The sequence below is a fragment of the Glycine soja genome, chromosome 10 (assembly GCF_004193775.1).
Source record: "Glycine soja cultivar W05 chromosome 10, ASM419377v2, whole genome shotgun sequence".
NCBI lineage: Eukaryota > Viridiplantae > Streptophyta > Magnoliopsida > Fabales > Fabaceae > Glycine > Glycine soja.
The window spans coordinates 14,834,363-14,851,701 of NC_041011.1; the positions used below are offsets into that span (position 1 = coordinate 14,834,363).

The window sequence follows — 17,339 nt, forward strand, 5'->3', positions numbered from 1 at the left end:
TATAACCATCCTTTGAAAAAAAATAAATTGTGTGAAACAAGTTACTATAGTATACATCTATCAACTGCAGGCTGCTATTTGGAACTAAGTACGAAATGGTCACTCATAGAAACTAAGTACAAAAAGGTGCGTATCTTCTGAATCTGAAATACAGTTTTGCATCTGTTTCTATTGGTTCCAGGTTGTTATTATATGGGCTCTCCTCAGACTTTTTCGTATTCTCATATTTCATACCTGTGTTTAGTTCAAATTGTCAACTCATAGAAATAATGTTATTTTGTTCTTCAGCGCCTGCATAATATTAAAATTATGGTATGCAATTCCTAATAATAAAACCAATCTTCATATATTTTTAATTTTAAATAGATATTGTATTTTTATGATAGATGTGTCAATATAGATCCAGAATTCTGGATGTTGATTCTGTCATTATTAACTGTGGCTTGTTAGCTATTGGAAATTTGGTTTTGTACTCATTTTATTAGATTCCAATAAGATTGTCTTAGTGAATGATAACTTTAATCTAGACCAAAAAAACTATTGGAAATTTGGAATAGGGAAAGAAAGCCATAGAGAATGGGCAACGTCATCTTATATTAGTGCATGCGATTTGCCTCTGTGTCCAACTTGAAAAATTGTGAAGAGTGTAAAATTTATTATCTCCTTAATTAGGACAGCATAGCATCACCTTCATATATAGCTAAAAGATGCAATAGTTTGTTACACCTTACAAGACAATAGAATAAACACTAGAAATTAGTTTGTTACACCTTACAAGACAATAGAATAAACACTAGAAATTAGTTACCTGCTATTTGCAGGTTGATTTAAAAGAAATGCAACCTCTTTAGCACTATGAACATCCACTACTTTGAGATCAGAAACTTGTGTATTTCCATTTGCGTCATGTTTGATTGTATATTGTTTTCCAGGAGTACCATTTTCCATGCGTGTTGTTGTAGATATCAGATCACGGATCCTTTCATTGTATATTTCCAACATTGACACCTGTAAATTTTGCAAGGAAAACCATATCAGCAATTCTGTGTCATATTTAAAATTTTATACACATTGCAATGGTGAAAAATTAAGAAGAAAAATACTCTGTTACCTACATTTCATATTTCCAGCCTTGAGGTTGTTGAGACTGCTTTGTTTGAAATATTTGCTCTAATGAACGAGGTATCAAGCCCTTCTCCTCTAGATGTCCAGGCCTTCCCATCATTGTATAGGTTTTCCCTAACCCTGTCTGACCACAGGCAAAGATGCAAACCTGGAAAAGAAAAAACATCACCATATTATTAGACATCAATGTATATAGTATATATATTGATTTACAAACATTCATGCTAGAAAGGCAACATCCAACACCAAATCTAACAGATAGACATTTGTCTCACAACACTGATATGTCAGAACCAAAGAATAATAGGGCAAAGAAGGGCAAAAATACAATACAACATGAAAGTGAGTATAGAAAATAAAGGGTTTTAGAATTCTGCTTTTCCAAAATTGACTAGTAATAGTGCATTAAATGGTTGATCCATATGTATATACGATTTTAAATGAATAGTGCTTTAGAGATGACAGAAGAACTTTGAAATTACCTTGTAACCATCAAGAGCACTTGGTACAAGCTGTGAAATTTCTACAAAAACTTCTTCTTGTGATGCCTCTGGTGTAAAAACTTTATCAAATGTAAAAGAATGTTTTTGGCCTAAGAACAAAACAAGAGCAACATGAGTTGATATTTTTACAGCACAATCTAATTCAAGGAAAATGAAATAAGAATTGTTTAAAATACATGATCACAACAGATATACCATTTTGGGCTAGGTCAATGGCTCGTCCAGAAGTTTCCATTGATGTTGGATAACTGAAAATCTTGCCTTCTGTGCTACAACTATCATCAGCTAATAAAGGCCTCACTCGACAGAATACATGAATGTTCCCTTTTAACTCCTGTTAATATGAAGATTATTAAGGTGTCAATTATTATTTTATTATTATTATCAACGTTTTGGTTCAGGAAATTACCAAAATGGTATTATGTAATTTTTTCCTCAGCCTCTCCTCTTCTATAAGTTTATATTCTGCATCTGCTAAGCGTCTTTGTTGTCCTTTGTACTCTGTCCTTGTCTCGTATGCAGATATATTAGACACCTAACAAGGAACAAAATCTATGAATAAGATAAATAATCATCATAATGTATATGTCAAGGACCAACTAAAGAATTAAGCAATTAGGTAAAATTTCACATTCTTTATCTAACAAATATATCAAATGGTTCTATACCTAGTAGTATACAACTATTAAAAAAAATTCTTGATTACCTGCAGTTTCGTCTCTGCAGTTGCTAGTTGCTCTTCCAATGCCTTTATCTGATTATCTTTCAAAGAACATTTTTCCTGGAGGAAGGAAGCTCATCCTCTCATGACTCCACAATAACAGAATGGTGTGATATTTAATTAAAATAAATAGGGTATACAAACCTACCTCCAGATCATTAGCTTTTAAGGTCAAGCTGTCCAATTCAGTGGAGGAGTGCTTCCTAGATTCTTTAACTTTCTCTAATTCAGAACTTAAAGTTTGTACTTGAGATAATTGTCAGTCTCGCTCATCTCTTTCTTGTTGCAACTCTCCTCTAAGAGAGGAAACTTCTGTAGCCAGGACATCCTTCTGTTTTATAGCCTCCTCTTGAGAAGACTAATAAAAGAACCAAGGAAACTAGGTAATATGTAGGAGTAACATCTTGTTACTCTCTGTTATTTTCACTAATATTCCAATTTCTTTAATATATGAAAAGTGTTATTAAATTCTTGCTCGTGTTTGTATGTTTATTAATAAAAGTTTTAAAATGATTTGGATAAAATGGTTTTTTTGAAATCAATCTTGGTTAAAACTAATTTTGAAGTGATGTATCATTTATGTTTTGTTAGTAGTAAAATTCAATATTTTATCCAACAATGCAAACATTGTCAAACATATTGCTTCAACTTAAAATCCAATTACTTTGTTCGAATCCTAGTACATAGTTGTCTTAAATACTTGAAGGGAGAGTTTTACTGTCAATAATGGTCATCTGAGTTGGAAATTAAAGATTGTCTCAAGTGGAAGATACATGTGATTAAGACAAAAAAACTTAAAATCCAATTATATATTCAAATACAGCATGACATTAACTGGAATGACAAGCAAAATTTTACAAGACAGACGTACTAGATGAATAAATGAAATTGTTGGTTGTGAAATAATGTTATTTTCAGTTATGCTGTATAATTTATCCCCTATAGGTTATTAAACTTTTCCCATTGTCATTTCTCAGGGTTTTTAAACATAGGACAACCAAGTGTTATTGCCATTGAGGATCCATAGGTTTTGTTGGAAGAACTGCCTTTTGCTTTTATAAAAATGAATATTTTCTTTCTGTCAAAATAAATAAAGCAAGAAAGTGGATTGTATATGATGGATTATTCATGATTTTCCTCTTGCTTATGTTTGCATTTCTCAGTTATGAGCTTATTTCAATTTACTTGGGTGGAGTTTTTTTTTTGTTATGGGTGGGGATAAAATAGGGGGTTTGAATGTTGCTGTTGTCAGTTTCTTTTAGTGGACTCATGATTTTGTAGAGGATATTGAACAGTTATGTCATATTCTGTAGCTTCTTTGAATCTCTTTTGCTTCTCTTTCCAAGCTGCAGGATATTTGATAATTTTCCTTTTAGTCATACTTGTTCTGTCAGTTGCATTCTTCCACAACCTTTCTCTCTTTATTTGGTCTTTCTGATTTTTCAAAAACAAAATATTTGGAGTCACTATTTCCTTTTCCAAATCCACTAGTCCCATGCTATTTTGGAGCAGTTGCTGAATATTTTACCAAGGAATATATTAAAAGTGGAAATTGGAGATATTTGGGAACCAAAATTCTAGGAAAAAACTATTCATACTAGGGTAGTCTACGACAGATTATCTAAGCTGGGGTTGAATAGTCTTGGAACTCTGTCTTCACTACTTTCTTTAGTAAATGCCTTGCAATTTATTTTTTTATAATATGAAGTTGATTGGCACAAATTATTTTGTACATATTAGGCAAATTTTTGTCATAGATGTGGTTGATTGACTAAAGTTTTATTATTTTTCTGGTTGAATCAGGCACCAAAGAATCACATTGGGAAGAACTCCTTTAATTATTTGCAGGTTTGTTTATTTTTTCTAGTAATTGATATTTATTATAATAGTTTTAAAAATGTTTTTCAAATTCCACAAATGACAAGCATGTATGATGCCTGAAAACATGTATGCGTTTTTCCTTTTTATTCATGGCATGTAATTGTTCTTTTGAGCCCTCTACTATGATCTTTATTATGTCCTTTTGTCGCAATATCATACAATTACTAATGGAAATAGCTGACATGCGATTTTAAGGGGTTGCATAACATGTTATTTTCGTGGTCTTCTAAAATGACCCTTTGTGACATATAGGATCAAGACGTATGATCCATTCAATTCTTGGAAGAGGTCTCAGCATGTACCCTCCCTTTCTTACACAAAGGCATCTGTCAAATTGGAAGACCACTGATTAAAATGTGTATCGAAATCTTTCTCCATAGCTTTAAGCCAGGACTAGACTAGAAGAAGCGCTTCATCCATCAGCTTGCTTGCATTAAAAGTTTGGTTATCAAAGACCACCTTATTTCTATGTTTCCATATGGTCCTTGTGAGGGCTATCCACCAATAGCTCCATCTTATATCTTTTGTTCGTGTAGCATTCCTTCTGCTGTGCTGCATGAAATGATCTTTTTGTTCTTTCGGGAAAGCACCCACTGAATTAACCCATGAGAGTGACTCCCACCACAAGGGGAGGACCTTACTGCAATTGAAGAAAAGGTGTGCTGCAACCTCCTCCGAATTGTTGCATAACGGGCACATTGGGTCACTTATCTCTACTTGTCTCCCTCTTAGATTCATCTTCACTGGTAAGCGGTCTTTGATAAGCCGCCATGTAAATACCGCTGCCTTAGGTGGTATCTTAAGTTTCCACAAAAGCACAAAAATCCAATCCTCTGTGTCCCCCCTTATTTCCTCTGCTTCTATTATAATTCACGCTTGTCCTTGTCCTTGTGCTGGTTCTTTCAACATAGGGTTTGAGGAATTAGTGTAATATAGAAGAAGTGTAGGTCTAATGTTTTTGTCGCAACATGCCCGTTTGCGGGCGAGCAAGGCGAGGGTCACGGGTGCGCTTTCCAAGGGAGGAAAGATGCGTGGAGTCGCCACCAACATTTATTTGTGGAAAACGTCGGAAAAACCGAAGGAAACCGGTGAAAAAGAAAATTCCAAGTTCGGGAGTTGTATTTGCGTTTGAGGAAGGTATTAGCACCTCTCACGTTTGTCTCAAAGGACAACAACCTTATTTTTTAGAATTGTGGAAATTGTGTTACCTTAACTTTTATTTCTTTTTATTTTTTGAGGTCGACAAAAGTGGGGCTCTTGCTCCTACGTACCCTCCATCGAAGAGGAAATCAGACCTACGTAGTTCTTCTTTAAGGGTGAATCAAGCGATTCTTTTTACTTGGAAGGTGATCATTTTAAGGCGTTGGACCTTAAAAATGATCCATTTACTTGGTAAGAAAAATTGAGATAATAAACTTTCAAATCCTTTTTTAATGATTTTTTGTGGACAAGTTTGACTTTGCGGGTTGATTTTAGCCTTAGTTTCACTTTAGTTATTAGTCAATTCAATTAAGAAAGAGAAATCCTAAAGAGAAACGTCCGATTGATTTTTTTTGCTTTATTTTACTAAAATGTATTTTTTGATTATTATATTATTATTTTACCTCTTTTTTTATTTCCAACGTGGTTACAGCACGACCGAACGGTCGGATTTCATTTTAACAGAAATTAACGGATATTACAAATCAAATGATCGGTGGAAATTTATTTTATTTTTTGATTAGGCGAGAAATGACTTAAATAAATGACTGAAGCACGTCAAAAGAGGGTACGGAAAGTAAATGAAATGAGAAATAAAAGTACATGAAACAAATGGGGACCACCATGGGTACATAGAATGAATTGAAAAGCTCGGTTTGGGGTAGTTACCGGTTGAAGACCGAAGAAAAACGAAGAACGAACGATGAATGTCGAAGAACGGTTGAAAATCTTCGCGTAATTACCCACGGAAACGTTATGGAAATGTTACGAAAGCGCTTCGGCTTGGATTTTCTTCACGGAAACAATTTTCCTCAGCAATTTCAAGAGAATACGAAGTGCCAAGAAGGCTGAACCCCTTCCTTCTTCATTCCTCCCCCTATTTATAGCAAAATAGGGGAGGAGCTTGCCACCCAGCTCGCCCAGGAAGGCCAGGTTGCTTCCTCCAGAAGCAACCGCCTTCTGGAGGAAGAATCTGGAAGGCCCAAGTGGGCCTGGTTGCTATTTACACCATTTTTTTACTAAATACACCCCCTTTACTTTTTTGGTGATTCTTTTTCCGTAACGTTACAGAACTTTACGAATTTCGTAACGACACTTAGTTTCTTTCCGTAAGGTTACGGATCCTTACGGATCATGTATTTTAGCTTTCGAAAAACTTACGGAAACTCACGGATTGCGTAACAATACTTCCTTTTGGTTTCCGTCAAATTACAGAATTTCACGGATGGCGTAACCACGCTTCCTTTTGATTTCCGGCGCGTCTCGGGACTTCACATATTGTGCAACAAAAGGTGCCAAGTACTTCGAAGCGGTCAATCAAAGGTTGCATGCCATCAAGCAATAGTCCTCGGACGAAATTTGGGTATGACTGTTGCCCCTCTTTACTTACCTTTTATCGAAGATAAGAGGAAAGCAAAGATAAAACACTGATTTCGTCCGTCTTTGCCCTTTCCGTGATTAGTCTATGATGACTCCCGTCTCTCCTTCTTCTTTTTTTTTCTGCACAACACAAAACAAAACACAAACAACAAAAACACCAATAACATAATATACATATATACACATGTTTGGCGAAGGAAACGATCGGGAAAATAACAAAAACCACATTTCCCAATCACTGGAGGCTCTGCACCTGATGTTGGAGGACGCATGAATAGCGCTAGGAAATCAATTCGTGGGTCTCCGAACAAGATTTCGAGGGTGGAGGATAAGCGAACAGCGCTAGGCAATCAATTCGCAGGACTCCAGACTCGATAGTGGAGGATGCATGAATGAAAATCAATTCATGGGGCTCCGAATAAAAGTGGAGAATGGAGGATAGGCGAACAGCGCTAGGCAATCAATTCGCGGGGCTCCAGACTCATTGGTGGAGGATGCATGAATGACAATCAATTCATGGGGCTCTGAATAAAAGTGGAGAATGGAGAATTGGCGAACAGCGCTAGGTAATCAATTCGTGGGGCTCCAGACTCGTTGGTGGAGGATCCATGAATGACAATCAATTCATGGGGCTCCGAATAAAATTTGTTTGCAGGACCGAATGGTCTATCGGGTTTTTTTCCACCTAAAAAGGCAAACATGCTTTTTGCAAAGAAAAATAAATCATTCGCGAGAGCACCATATCTTAGAGAAGCAATATACCCATGCCAAGGGTAACCTTCCTTGTAACCGTAAATGAAGGGCATGACATCAACATTTAGCTTTTAAATGAACATTCAGGGGAAACATCGGGTTAAGCTGAAACTGGGAATAAATCACTCATAGTGTATACAAACTCACACAGGCAAGTGTTTTACCCTAACCCCAAACCATAACTGCACCATGACTTTATTTTGCACACGATTTCCTATCGAATCAAAGATCACACGGGCGATCACGGATCAACAAAATTTTCTCGAGAGTAGTGTTTTCGAAGAGGAAACTGGGTGTTTCAGTCTTTTCCTATTTGTTTATGTGGGGCGGGATATCGCCAGTCGAGAATGACTTTGAATGGCAATCCGAAAGGAAGAACCACCAAAAAATGGGTTTTCCTTTGCCGGCAGTCACTTACCTTGCCGAAAATTTATCTGGTCTGAAGATTTTCTGTTCTCTTTCTTTCATTGATCGGGAATTACTCTATTTTCCTCTAATCTTTCCTTTTTACTTTCTTCCGATCTTTTGATCGGGAATCCTTCTTTTCCTTTCTTTTCATTTTTTATTTTCTTTCTTTTCATTTCTTCCTTTTCTTTCTTTTCATTCCTCCCTCTCCATTTCTCTCTTTGGGAGATCGGGTTTTAGCAATCTATTTGCTCTCCCTTGAGGAGATTCCGCTGTCCTTTGCTTTGGGGGAAAGGATGAGGATTCTTTTTATAGGCCAAGGTTCAAAATATTCTAAGGTTGTGTCTCAATGGGGTCTTTTATTGTGGGAGCCCGATCTTGATATCTAGGGCAAAACAAATTCATGTGTCAAGGTGTCGGTCTCGGGCCAAACTTCCATATTATTCCACAAGGCACGCGCAACAATGATGATTTGGAAACAATGTGCAAAATTAGTCATGGCCACAACCAGGTGGGCACTCAAGCATCCCGTTTATGGCATTGTGATACTACAGTTGGGAATTTACACAAACAGACCCAACGTTTCCAAATTATGTCCTTTCATCAGTTCAATGAATCCATCCATTCTTATCTCGGTTATTCAGGAAAATAAACTCTTAGCGTCAGTCCCTTGTTTCTAGAAGATATGTTTGCTCTCTAGGAATGATTTATGCTTCCTAACCATAACATGCCGACCTTCGAGGTCTTTCTTTCTTTTTCCTTTTTGTTTTTTTCTTTTCTCTTTTTTTTATATTCACAAAAAACTATACATCCATTGCCCTCCATGAGAACAACTTTCCTTTGTACACCTACATTCCTATACATAACGAACTTTTTCTGTGCACAAACGCATTAAAACCCTTTCTCTTTATGTCAACACGGTCTATATACAAACTCTATTTATGTTCAAAGATATCTTTTTTCATTTTTTCCAACACACACCCATAGTTTATACAAAAAATTCTTTACATACACTTGTCATTCATATACACAAAAATTTCTTTTCACACATTATTTACACACACAAAATCCTTCTATTTTCTTGTACATATATAAAAAACTATTTTCTTTTCTTTATATACATAGACACAACATTTGTTCACAACGCTTCTTTCTTTTTATCAGGATTTTTGGTTCATTTTATTTTTAGGACGACGTTCCTAAATGAAAAACTCTACACGGTTCCGAAATTTCAACAAACACTATTGACAACAACGAAGTAAGCACTAACGTAACAGTTTAAATGACATGTATGCACAAAACAAGAGTCAATCAAAACGAAACAAACATTAGTCCCTCAGTTTATACAAAAAACAAAATGATACGTAACAGATAAAAAAGGAAACATAAAAAGAGAATATGGATCTAGGGACCTCTCGATCATGTGGCTTCGCTCCCTCCCAAGAAATCGAGCAAATCGGTCATCTCCTCGTCCATGCGGGCCTCATCTGCATCGCCGAGAGCCTCTGCGGGTGCCTCCCCTGCCTGGGCCTCAGGCCAATCCCCGGGCCATGCGACCTCTGCCCTGAACTGATCCGGAGTAGGGCATGGAAAAGGAGGGAAACCCTGGCTCTGCAGGCTAAGGCTGAGCTGGTAGAGGCAGTCATGGGTCGGCACGTGCGCCCTGTGGTTGGCCGCCTGCTGGCAAACCAAATGCCGTAAATACCGCTCCGTGTCAAATGACCCAGCTGGGTCAGCCTGAGGAGGTGGCGGCGGTGCGTCTGGGGCCTGCGGGTCGCCACCCTGCGCCTGTCTGGGCGTGCAATACTTCTCTATGATAGCCCGGGTGATTGGCAGTCGAATCACCTTACTAGGTGTGACAGGAACCCCGAACGACTGGCAGAGACCCGTGATCAATGTCGAAAAACCCAGGGCCCTGTTAGACTTATCTGGGTCTAGAGGGTGCCTGGTAGGTGGCATACCTACAAATAAATAAATGGCATCAGCTATCAGTTGAGCCACATGAATGTTCATCCGTGTCAGGTGGCATACACCAGCTGACACTTCGGCAGAGGGAGGTCGGAATTATGATCGCTGGGCAGGATGTTGCTGAGCAACAACGTCATCCATGTCTGGGTCAAGGTAGTCATGTTGGTGCACATGATTTGCACCCGTCTCCCGGCAGCGGTCCAGGAAAAATCTTGACCTGGTATGCATAGCAGCTGAGCGATGGCCTCCTCATCAAATCCATTGGCCTGGTTCCTCCTCTGACCGTATTCGCACTCCTAGCCCTCCTCCAATACTAGCGGATATCCCAGGAACTGACTGAGGGCGTCTGCATCGAATGGAATCCACTGGCCCCTTACCCAAGCATTGGCGTAAAACTCGAGAACTATATCCGGATCAAACTTGACCATGGGCTTGACCAGCAACATCCAACGCCGCCGAGCTATCTCCTCCTGAAAATCTGTGTACTCGTCGTCCCTGAGCTGGACGCGTCTCTCTCGGTGGAAGGACCATCCCTTGATGGCTTTGAAACGCTGCTGGTGCTCAGCGCTCCTGAAACGATGGCTATCGAACTCGGGAGCGGCACTAGTCCCTGCGGCCGCAGCATCCTTCCTAGATCTCTTTGAGGCAAGCTTCCTCGGGGACATTTCCTATGAAGACAAACATTTGGAAAGTTAGTCTACAAGATAATGCTTATTTTAACACAAAAATGATATGCTAATCTTTCCGATTTAGAACAAACTCATGCACACATTAATGTAGCACATTTATGAACATGCGTATGTGTAAAATATCCTACTATTTATGTCAACATACAAGGACATTCAACACATTTTAGTTACCACACATATATATATACATCTTTGAAAAGAACATACATTCTTGTGCTCAAGGCATTGTGTCAAAATTTACACCTAATCACATCCTAAATATTCTGCTATCACAAACTACCTATACATATTTGAAGTATTTAACATACAAATTTATGTTGTTTGACTCACATTTATTTATATGCATATTGGAAAGCTAATTACGTCATGCGCATACTTGCATTTGAAAAGGAAATTCATTGCCATCTATATACATTTGAGGGATAATTCCACACCATATATCCATACCATTGAAAGGTATTTTCCATGTTTCCTAGATGCAAAGTATCCCTCATGGGGGCAGCCAAATTCTTAGTAGAAAACCCTCTCAAGCATGTCCAAATTTTCATGTTTTTCCACTTTCAAAACAAAAATTTAGATTTTTAGACATAAGCCATGTTTCCTTGCATTGAAGCTAAGAGCTTGGGTTTCTAAGCTTAGAATTGCATTTGGGCATCTATTCCGAATCCTCTATGTTGCCCCTATGTATATAAAACAATCCCACAATCCCAATCTTACAAAACCATATTCATATGTCATTGAGGCATTTCACCGAGCACTTGGTGGGCGCATGTTTAGGCATAAATTGCAAGAGAATGGGGGCAATGTCGCATGCCCCATTGCTTCAAAATACAACATAGGCCTAAGGCCATTCCCTACAACCCCTCAATTCAAACAAATCAAGCATAAAAAGCAACCCAAAACTGCCCCACAAATATGAGTACATTCTCACAATTTAGAGCACTAAAAGATGAACAAAAGGCACCAATGGAAAGCTAAAAACTCAAGGATTGAATACTTACTTGCTGGAGTGAGTAGGAATACCAAAAATGAAAGCAAAATGCAACCAAAAGTGGCTTGGGGAAGCAAAAACCGCAAGCCTCGTGAGTTCTCTCTTTTTGAATGAGGGGGGGGGGGGGAGTTTTGGGTGCAGAAAACGTTCCCCTCCCTCCTTTTTTATAATCTGGTGTAGGGGTTGCTCGCCTAGGCGAGCTCAGCTCACCCAGGCGAGCTAACCTGCCAGGGAAACACAACCATGGCCCCCCCTACTTAAGTTAGATCAGGCATTCATTACTTATTTTAAACAAAAAATAGTAATAATTAATGTAAATTCAAAGGATACTGGGCTGCCTTGCAACGACGTTTTCTGCTTGTCCAGCGCCGGGAAGGGACGACGACCTGTCGGTCGTGACCCTATCCTCCATTTGCATCCGTCCCTAAGTACCTGAAAGTAGGAAGCAAACAATGCACGGCAAATCGTGATCGGGCCATCGTCTTACCTTGGTTGATTTCTGCCGTCAACTTTGTCTTGACTTCTGACCATGGCCTAAGACGATTCTGCCCCTGTTATCACAAAATATGCATGTGTATGTGCATGCATGAATGTTTTCAATGCAATGATCTTCTTAGTGAAAGCTGGTTAGGTTCAATTTTAAATAAGCGTTTGGGGCACCCCATGAACTGAGCGAAAAGGACTCAGGTTATTACAAACTAACACAATGTTTAAAACTAAAGTGAGGACTGCAGCCTCAACCCATTTTCTCTTCTTTTAAAGAAACGTGACGAGACAATTACAGCGGATGGGAATCCCTGGAGGAAACCAAGAAGAACAAAAAACTCAAAAAATAAAAGAAAATGCAGCGGTTCCCTCAATTGCCCCAGACTTCAAGCGTAATATCGTTTAACGACATCGGAGTTCACGAGCGAGGGTAGTTCCTCTCCATCCATGTTGGTGAGTATCAGAGCACCCCCAGAGAAAGCCCTTTTCACAACGAAAGGTCCTTCGTAATTCGGGGCCCACTTCCCTCGATTATCCTTAACAACGTGGGATATCTTTTTTAGCACAAGGTCCCCCTCGTTGAACTTGCGCAGGCGTACCTTCTTGTCGAACGCGTTCTTTATCCTTTGATGATACAGGCGCCCATGGCTCATGGCCGTCAAACGCTTACCTTCAATAAGGTTGAGTTGGTCGCATTGTGTTTGAGCCCACTCTGACTCTCCTAGGCCTGATTCCACTATTATCTTCTGGGATGGGACCTCTACCTCAAATGGGAGTACCGCTTCCATCCCATAAACCAAGGAATACGGCGTTGCCCCAGTAGAAGTTCGTACCGAGGTTCTATATCCGTGTAGGGCGAAAGGCAACATCTCATGCCAATCTTTGTATGACACCGTCATTTTCTGAACAATCTTCTTAATATTCTTATTTGCAGCCTCTATAGCCCCATTCATCTTTGGCCGATAAGGGGTGGAGTTATGATGCTGGATCTTGAAATCCTCGCACATTTCCTGCATCATTTTGTTGTTCAGATTGGTGCCATGGTCAGTACTGATCTTCTTAGGGAGTCCGTATCAACAAATTAGCTCCCTCTTTATGAATCTGACCACCACACTTCTCGTGACATTAGTATAAGAAGCCGCTTCGACCCATTTGGTGAAGTAATCTATCGCCACAAGAATGAAGCGATGACCGTTCGAAGCTTTGGGTTCGATGGCCCCAATGACATCTATTCCCCACATGGAAAAAGGCCAAGGGGCGGACATAACATTCAGAGGATGTGGCGGAACATTGACATTGTCCGCGTATGCTTGACATTTATGACATTTCCTTACATGGGCGCAGCAATCGCTTTCCATAGTGAGTCAGTAATAACCGGCTCTAAGGATCTTCCTGGCCATAGCATGCCCATTGGCATGTGTCCCAAATGAACCCCCGTGGATTTCCTCAATCATGTAGTTCACCTCTTTGTCATCTACGCATCGTAGGAGGGTCATGTCGTGGTTTCGTTTGTACAGGATGGTACCACTCACAAAGAAACTAGTAGCCGATCTCCTTAACGTTCTTTTGTCATTGTCGGAAATCCCTGGTGGATATTCTTTGTTCTCAACATATTGTTTGATGCCAAAGTACCACGGTTTCCCATCCCGCTCTTCCTCTATCGCACAACAATGTGCCGGCTTGCCCTGAGATCTGAATTCGATGTACGGCAGATCCCCGTGTGGGCAAGTTGAAACATGGATGCCAGGGTGGCCAATGCATCGGCCATTTGGTTCTCTTCCTGAGGTATGTGGTGGAAAGAAATGTCGTCAAAGCATTCGGCTAACTTCAAGATGTGAGTTTGATAGAGTATCAACTTCGGATCCCTAGTTTCCCATTCTCCTCCCAACTGGAGTATTACCAAAGCCGAGTCTCCATACACTTTGAGTAGCTTTACATCAAAATCAATGGCCGCTTGAATCCCAAGGGCGCACGCTTCATATTCGGCCATATTGTTGGTACAATCGAAACCCAGCCTGGCCGTGAAAGGAATACACTGATCATCTGGGGACACAAGGACTGCCCCTACTCCATGGCCCAAAGCATTAGATGCCCCATCGAAGCAGACAATCCATTTGTCTATGTTCTCATGCGTCCGCTTCTCTTCGAACAGGGCCATGATGTCTTCATCTGAGAACTCAGGGTGCATCGGCCGATAATCCTGGAGGGGTTGCTGGGCCAAATAATCTGCCAAGGCGCTTCCCTTTACCTCCTTTTGGGTGACATACATAATATCGAATTCAGATAGAAGTACCTGCCACCTAGCGATTCGTCCCGTGAGGGCCGGTTTCTCAAAGATGTATTTCACGAGATCCATTTTGGAAATAAGCAACGTGGTATGACTGAGCATGTACTGCCTAAGCCGATGTGATGCCCATACCAGGGCGCAGCACATCCTTTCCAGCATTGAGTAATTCATCTCACATGCGGTAAACTTCTTGCTTAGATAGTAAATGGCTTGTTCCTTTTTCCCAGAATCATCATGCTGACCCAACACGCACCCCATAGACTCGTCTAACACAGCCATGTACAGGAAAAGAGGTCTTCCTGTTACAGGTGGCATGAGCACCGGGGGGTTTGCGAGGCTCTGTTTGATCTTCTCGAAGGTCTATTGGCAGTCGCTGTTCCGCAGGACCGCCAGGTTCTTACGTAATAGCTTAAAAATGGGCTCACATGTAGGGGTGAGTTGCGAGATAAATTTCGCGATGTAATTCAACCTGCCCAAGAAACCTCGAACCTGCTTCTCCGTGCATGGTTCCAGCATTTCAAGAATGGCCTTCACTTTCTCGGGATCTATCTCTATCCCTTTCTGACTTACGATGAATCCCAGCAACTTCCCCGACTTTACCCCGAAGGTGCACTTGTTTGGGTTTAGCTTCAGTTGGTATTTCCGCAACCTTCCAAACAGCTTACGCAGATTGACGAGGTGTTCGTCCTCAGTTCAAGATTTGCCAATCGTGTCATCTACGTAGACCTCTATCTCCTTATGCATCATGTCATGGAACAACGCTACCCTGGCACGCTGATAGGTTGCCCTAGCATTTTTCAGCCCGAAGGCCATCACTTTATAGCAGAACGTTCCCCATAAGGTGAGGAAAGTAGTCTTCTCCACATCTTCGGGTGCCATCTTTATCTAATTATACCCTGAGAAACCATCCATAAAAGAGAAAAGGGCGAACTTGGCTGTATTATCTACCAATATATCAATGTGTGGCAGGGGAAAATTGTCTTTAGGACTGGCTCGGTTTAAGTCCCGATAGTCTACACACATTCGCACCTTGCCATCCTTTTTCGGGACCGGGACAATGTTGGCCACCCACTCTGGGTATCGAGCTACAACTAAGAAACCTGCATCGAACTGCTTTCTCACTTCTTCTTTGATTTTTAAAGACATTTTGGGTCTCATCCTTCGTAGCTTTTGCTTAACCGGGGAAGACCCAGGATTCAATGGCAACTTATGCTGCACAATGTCGGAGTCCAGACCGGGCATGTCTTGGTAGGACCATGCAAAGACGTCTTGATATTCTTCAAGAAGGGTTTTCAAGCCTTGGCAGATAGGTGCGGTCATACTGGTTCCTACTTTTACTTCTTTCTTTCCCTCTCCGGTCCCTAAGTTTACCAGTTCGGTTTCCTCTTGGTGAGGCTTCATTTCGCGTTCTTCCTGAGCGATCAACCTCTCCAACTCTGGTGAGAGGGCGTCCTCTTCCTCTTCTTCGTTCATCGTTTGGCTTACATCTCGATCGAAATCAATTGTCAAACCCTCGTTGTTAGGATCCTCAAAGAATCGACCCTCATATCTATAACAATCAAGACAAAAGAAACAAAAACATGCAAAATGATATGAGAAAAGATGGAACTGCAAGAACAGATGAAACAAGATCTCTTTGTTTATTTAATAAGGTAGGTTTCACAAAACAAAAGAGAAAGGAATCTATAGCCTCTAATTACATTGAATCAGCGGTATAGACCTCTGACTGGCTTATCACGCGCCACTTGGGAATCGGGATGGCATGGTTGCACGAAATTTGGCGGGTCTTCAGGGAACTCCTCTCCTACTGCTGCCACCTCTTCCTTGGACATTATTCCGGCACTGGTGAAACACTGGCTAACATGGTTGGGCCATCACTATCCGCCCGGAATCTTGACGGCGCATTTCTCCTTCCTAGCATCCCGGGTTCATACCCCAACCCATATTTGTATGGGTTTCCTCTAATATCGACCATGTTGGCATTCCCGAGGCCGTCCTTGCCCAGACCCATTCCGGGCTCATATCCGTGCTTGAGCATCACCCGTGCCACCATTATGGCCGCATTGGAGAGAGAAGGTAGCAACGGGCTCGTTTCCACAGAGGCACAACTCACCACCTCGAAGGATTGGAAAGCTGTTTCCAAAGATTCTACCGCTGCTTCTACATATGGTGCAGAGGAGGGGCAGCTCACCAACATATCCTCTTCGCCTGATACTATCACCAAAAGACCACCAACCGCGAACTTCAATTTCTAGTGAAGCGTCGAAGGGACCACTCCCAACGCATGAATCCAAGGTCTTCCCAAGAGGCAGCTGTAGGCAGGATTTATGTCCATCACTTGAAAAACCACATTGCAAGTGTGGGGGCCTATCTAAATGGGGATGTCGATTTCCCCCATCCCTTCCCGCCGACTACCGTCGAAGGCTCGAACCACCATTGAACTTGGTTTTAAACGTGACGCACTAAAAGGAAGCTTCTCCAAGGTGGTCTTTGGCATCACATTTAAACTTGAACCATTGTCAATGAGTACCTTCGCGACGACATGGTCCATACATCTGACTGACACATGTAGAGCCTTGTTGTGCCCTCTCTCCTCAATGGGAATCTCTTCTTCCATAAACGCGATATAATTATTGGTGGTTATATGATTAACAATGCCTTCAAAAGCCTCAACTGAGATGTCGTGTGCTACGTGGGCTTCGTTGAGGACTTTTATCAACAGTGCATGATGAGGCTCAGAGTTTATGAGCAATTCGAGCAAAGAGATTCTCACCGGAGTTTTATTCAGTTGCTCAACTACTTTAAACTCGCTTTGTTGGATGAGAGGAAGGAACTCATGAGCCTCTTCCAAAGTCACTGTCTTTCCTTGAAGACCATCTTTCTTCTCAGCTCCCTTTACCACCGAAGGATCTACTTCTTTTGAGGGGGTGGCTATGTCTGTGGGCTCTTG

General features: G+C 40.8%; 1 pseudogene; it reads right to left on the reverse strand.

Moving 5' to 3' along the window:
* Window positions 1–668: 668 nt before the first annotated feature.
* Window positions 669–16,221, reverse strand: LOC114371451 (annotated as a pseudogene).
* Window positions 16,222–17,339: the final 1,118 nt, after the last annotated feature.